This window comes from Bison bison, unplaced genomic scaffold (assembly GCF_000754665.1).
Source record: "Bison bison bison isolate TAMUID 2011002044 unplaced genomic scaffold, Bison_UMD1.0 scf7180017864148, whole genome shotgun sequence".
NCBI classification, from domain to species: Eukaryota; Metazoa; Chordata; class Mammalia; order Artiodactyla; family Bovidae; genus Bison; species Bison bison.
In genome coordinates, this window is record NW_011494720.1 from 1,015,455 (window position 1) to 1,021,775 (window position 6,321).

The following is a 6,321-nucleotide window of genomic DNA, read 5'->3' on the forward strand; positions in this document are numbered from 1 at the left end:
ACCACAGATCAAAAGCATCAATTCTTCGGTGCTCAGCTTTCTTTATAGTCCAACTCTCACATCCATACATGACCACTGGAAAAACCATGGCCTTTAGACTCCAAACCTACAAAAGGTTAAAATGGTAAATTTCATGTTATGTATATTCTGCCATGGGCTTCCCAAGTGACTCAGTCATAAAGACTCCATCTGCCAATGCAGGAGACACTGTAGACTCAGGTTCGATCCCTGGGTTGGGAAGATCCCCTGGAGAAGGAAATAGCAACCCATTCCAGTATTCTTGCCTGGGAAATCCCATGGACAGAGGAGTTTGATGGGCTAAAATCCACAGGGACACAAAAGAGTTAGACACGACTTAGCAACTAAACAACCACAACAAATACTTTGCCACACTGCAAACAATTGCAATGTACTTTCATTCATTTGGTACAAATGTGTCTTCTCACTTGCATCCATTTAATCTCTGGGGTTTAGGTAATCTCTGGGGTTTAGGTTATGATTACCAGAGTCTACTCTTAACTACTTACGTGACCTCGAACAAGCCCTCTCACCTTTCTGGTCTTCAGCTGCCTCACTTATAATAGGAGAAATTTGCAAACAGTTGCCTGTTAGAGCTCTGGTAGCCGAGGATTAGTATTTCTTGAGGGCATGCCATGTACCAGGCTCTCTGCTACACATTTTATCAGCATGACCTATTTAATCCTCACAAGGATCCCGTGAGACTGGTATAATTAGCCTCATGAGAGACAGAGAGGACTCAGAGGCTTGGAAGGTTTGGTGACTTGTCCACATAGAGCAATTGAGTGGGTGGAGTGGGATTTGAGCTTAGGTCTGTGGGACCCCCGAGCAGGCTCTCCGCTGCTCTTCAATCCTGCAGCAGGGAAGAATGTCAGAGCCAAATCACCACAGAGCTTTCTCCCTGGAAAAACTATTAGCCTGGAAAATAAGACCCATGTCCAGCCAGGAGCCAGTTCTGCAGTGCTTTCTTACTCCACTGGTGATGATGTCACAGCCCCCTCAAGACTGGAGGCTGCAGGACGGGCAAGCTGGCCAGATTACTGGCTCCTGCAAAGTCAGGTCTTCACAGTTAAGTTTCATTATTTTTCCCTGAAATAATTAAATCTGCCCAAATTAGATGCATCTTATTTCAACATAATTAAAATACATATGAGAAAACAGGACTTATTTTTAGATTATCCTCCACCACTAATACAATCAAGAGTTGGTCATAGACTTGCCTGGTGGTCCAGTGGTGGACACCTGCTAGTGCAGGGGATTCAACCCTTAGTCTGGGAGGATTTGGCACCACGGAGAAATTAAGGCCAATGTGCCACAACTACTGAAGCCCACGTGCCCTGTGCTCTGCAGCAAGAGAAACCATCTCAGTGAGAAACTCGTGAACCACAACTAGAGAAAGATGGCATGCAGCAACAAAGATCTAGGGCAGCCAATAAAGTAAAAGACATAAGTAATTTTTTTTTTTTAAAGAGTTGGTTGCCTAAGAATCAGGACCCTGAAGCAGACACCAGCTAACTCTCAGCTGGGCAATGAAGAGTCACTGACCTTCAAATATTCTCTAAGTCTGTTTTAACCATCATCTTTTCTGTCCCTTTTACCACAGCACTGATTAGGGCTCTTGGCAAGAAGCACATGGGGCATGTCTGTGTGTTACCAGTGACCCTCGGACAGAGGAACAGAAAAAAAAAAGCAAGAAAATCCAGCAAAAGTGCAACTGAATATTGGCTGTCCGGGGGGTGTTGCCCAACCATGGCGTATTTGCATTTGTTGACTAAAATCATTGCAAATCAACCTAGGGATTATATAAAAACAACAACAAATCACAGGAACATCCGCATGATGACATCTATGTAGACATTGAGTCAGATCTCTAGCGGAGCAAATCACTGTCCAAATTAATGCATGAAGCTTTGGAAGTTGAAGCCAAGTTGAGCAATCATCCTTGTGGACATGGAGACAGATCTGAAAACAGTCATGAGATCCTTAAACAAGAAGCAACCAAAAACTCAACAAACAGCCTGCGGAAAGAGTCTCAGGGATACACTACAGAAGCAGCTTGGGTGCAAACAGCAGGAATCTAAACCCAAGCGTACCTTTCTCCGCAACACCACAGGGACTAAAGCGCCTTACCAGAGCTCAGGGAAGGCTTCCCCAGTGGCTCAGTTGTGAAGAATCCACCTGCAATGCATGAGATGCGCAGGGTTCGATCCTTGGGTTGGGAAGATCCCTTGGAGAAGGAAATGACGGCCCACTCCAGTATTCTTGCCTAGCACATCTCATGGACAGAGGAGCCTGGCAGGCTACAGACCAAGAGTTTGGAAAAGTTGGATACGACTAAGCAACTTAACAGCAATGAAGGGCTCAGTGAAGAGGAACTGAAGGCTGTAATTAGAACTCCACTGATCAGCATTTGTTCTGTTATATTTATTTGTGATTCAGACACTAAACATACACACACATCCTTCCCATTTCTTGGTATTCAAATATTCTCTTTTTTTTTTTTCTATAAAGTCCGTAATTCTAGGCCCTTTGGTATATCTTTATATAGAAATTTCTACACTGGATAGGATACCAATTACCAATAACCAAAATCTGTTACTTGGTGTGGGTAGAACCCAGTAAGCAGCACTGCATTGGTTATGGTCACATAAATTAATCCAAACCTTTGTGACTTAAAGCAACAATTATGTGTTATCTCTCACAGTTTCTGTGGGTCAGACATGTGCGTCATGGAGGAATACAGACTTATCTTGCTCTGCAAGGACTGGGCCTCAGCTGGAAGGCTTTTGGGTGAAAGCTGGAGTCATCTGAGGGTTTGTTCACTCGCATATGTGATAATTAATGCTGGCTGCCAGCTGAGGGCCTGAAACTGGGGCTGTTGGTTAGAACCTCCCCATGTGGTCTCTCCATGTGGACTGGACTTCCTCACAATATAGCAGCTGGGATTCAGACAAGCATCCAACAAGAAAGAAACAAACAGAAGCTGTGTCTGTGTTAGGACCTAGCCTGGAAGTCACACAGCTTTGCTTCCACTGTACTCCATTGACCAAGGTGGTCACAAACTTTCAGCCAAACTCAAGGGTAAAGAACACAGACACACATCTCAATGGGATGGATGTCAGCCACACAGTAAGAGGAGCATACAGATGAGATACATGCGTAGGGGTGGCCATCTTTGGAAGATACAATCTGCGCATAGAGAATTCTGTTTAAAGTTAATTTCTGTAGGACAGTGCTCTACAATATAAGCATGTGATTTCATGAACGAGAGAGTCTTAGGTGGGTTCTAACAGATAACTGGGGAATACTTGGTGTTTGGTGACATAGTGGGTGATAGGATTAGAAAGGTATGTTAGGGTCAAATTTCAGAAAGTCCTAAATGACATATTGAAAGTGTGGTCTTGGGACTTCCCTGGTTGTCCAGGGATTGAGAATCTACCTTCTAATGCAGGGGCCGTGGGTTCAATCTCTGGTCAGGGAACTAACATCCCACATGCCTCGGTGCACCTAAGCCCCCACCACAGCTGGAAAGCCTGTGCCTCGCAACTAGAGAGAAGCCCCAGGCCACAGTGAAGAGCCTGAGCATCACAGAGAAGGATCCATGTGCTGCAACGGAGACCTGGGGCCTGCTGCTCAGTCATAAATCATGTCCAACTCTCTGCAACCCCTGGCAGGACTGTAGCCTGCCATGCTCCTCTGTCCATGGGGAGTCTCCAGGTAAGAATACTGGAGTGGGTTGCCATGCCCTTCTCCAGGGGATCTTCCCAATCCAGGGATCAATTCCATGTCTTTCACATTGGCAGGTAGATTCTTTACCACTGAGTCACCAGGGAAGCCAAACTGAGACCCAACACAGCCAAAAATAATAAATATTTTTTAAATGAATAAAATTAAAGCATGGTCTTTATTGCAGGGTCTCCGTGGAGGCACAGAAGTATTTTCAGCAAAGATTTCCCTTAAGGCCCTGGAGAGAATGGATTAGAGAACAGGAGAGGCAAGACCAATTGGGAGTTAATTAAAGTGGTCCAAGTGAGGTATGTCAGAAGGTTGGACAATGACATTTACCTGCATCTTTGAGCCACCAGCCTGTACCATCTGTCCATTTTACTCCTCTTCAATTATACATTCAGGGAGGACCTCAAATAGTTTCACATCTATAAAAATTTTAATAGATTATAGATCTTAAAGACATACATTTGATAGATTTGTAAACATTCACACAGCATAAAGCAAGTTGCCTTAAAATTACACTTCACTTCTTACATGGCTGTGAAGTAGTATAAAGCATTGATTTTGCTTATAAACCCCCACAAACTTCCACCTACACCTTCATCCTGGACTTATTTTTACTGCCCTACTTAAATATATTACTCAGGTTCCTCTGTCCTCCTTTCCTGACTTTGCTTAATCCTTAACATAAACCAAAATCACTGAGCAAACCATGGTTCTCTTTGTTGTCGTTCAGTCACTTAGTCAAGTCTGACTCTTTGTGACTCCATGGACTGCAGCATGCCAGGCTTCCCTGTCCTTCACCATCTCCCGGAGTTCACCCAAACTCATGTCCATTAAGTCGGTGATGCCATCCAACCATCTCATCTTCTGTTGTCCCCTTCTCCTCCTGCCCTCAATCTTTCCCAGCATCAGGGCTTTTCAAATGAGTCAGTTCTTCATATCAGGTGGCCAAAGTATTGGAGTTTCTTCACCATCAGTCCTTCCAATGAACACCCAGGACTGATCTCCTTTAGGATGGACTGGTTGAATCTCCTTGCAGTCCAAGGGACTCTCAAGAGTCTTCTCCAACACCACAGTTCAAAAGCATCAATTCTTCAATGCTCAGCTTTCTCTATAGTCCAACTCTCACATCCATACATGACTACTGGAAAAACCGTAGCCTTGACTAGATGGACCTTTGTTGACAAAGTAATGTCTCTGCTTTTTAATATGCTGTCTAGGTTGGTCATGACTTTCCTTCCAAGGAGTAAGTGTCTTTTAATTTCATGGCTGCAATCACCATCTGCAGTGATTTTGTAGCCCAGTAAAATAAAGTCAGCCACTGCTTCCACTGTTTCCCCATCTATTTGCCATGAAGTGATGGGACCAGATGCCATGATCTTAGTTTTCTGAATTTACTTAGCTTTAAGCCAACATTTTCACTCTCCTCTTTCACTTACTGCCATAAGGGTGGTGTCATCTGCATATCTGAGGTTATTGATATTTCTCCTGGCAATCTTGATTCCAGCTTGTGCTTCTTCCAGTCCAGCGTTTCTCATGATGTACTCTGCATATAAGTTAAATAAACAGGGTGACAATATACAGCCTTGACGTACTCCTTTTCCTATTTGGAACCAGTCTGTTGTTCCATGTCCAGTTCTAACTGTTGCTTCCTGACCTGCATACAGGTTTCTCAAGAGACAGATGAGGTGGTCTGGTATTCCCATCTCTTTCAGAATTTTCCAGTTTATTGTGATCCACACAGTCAAAGGCTTTGGCATAGTCAATAAAGCAGAAACAGATGTTTTTCTGGGACTGTCTTGCTTTTTTGATGATCCAGCAGATGTTGGCAATTTGATCTCTGGTTCCTCTGCCTTTTCTAAAACCAGCTTGAACATCAGGAAGTTCACTGTTCACATATTGCTGAAGCCTGGCTTGGAGAATTTTGAGCATTACTTTACTAGCGTGTGAGATGACTGCAATTGTGCGGTAGTTTGAGCATTCTTTGGCATTGCCTTTCTTTGGGATTGGAATGAAAACTGACCTTTTCCAGTCCTGTGGCCACTGCTGAGTTTTCCAAATTTGCTGGCATATTGAGTGCAGCACTTTCACAGTATCATCTTTCAGGATTTGAAATAGCTCCACTGGAATTCCATCATCTCCACTAGCTTTGTTCGTAGTGATGCTTTCTAAGGCCCACTTGACTTCACATTCCAGGATGTCAGGCTCTAGGTGAGTGATCACACCATCGTGATTATCTGGGTCATGAAGATCTTTTTTGTACAGTTCTTCTGTGTATTCTTGCCACCTCTTCTTGATATCTTCTGCTTCTGTTAGGTCCTTACCATTTCTGTCCTTTATTGAGCCCATCTTTGCATGAAATGTTCCCTTGGTATCTAATTTTCTTGAAGAGATGTCTAGTCTTTCCCATTCTATTGTTTTCCTCTCTTTCTTTGCATTGATCGCTAAGGAAGGCTTTCTTATCTCTCCTTGCTATTCTTTGGATCTCTGCATTCACATGGGTATATCTTTCCTTTTCTCCTTTGCTTTTCGCTTCTCTTCTTTTCACAGAAGAACTGTACAAAAAAGATC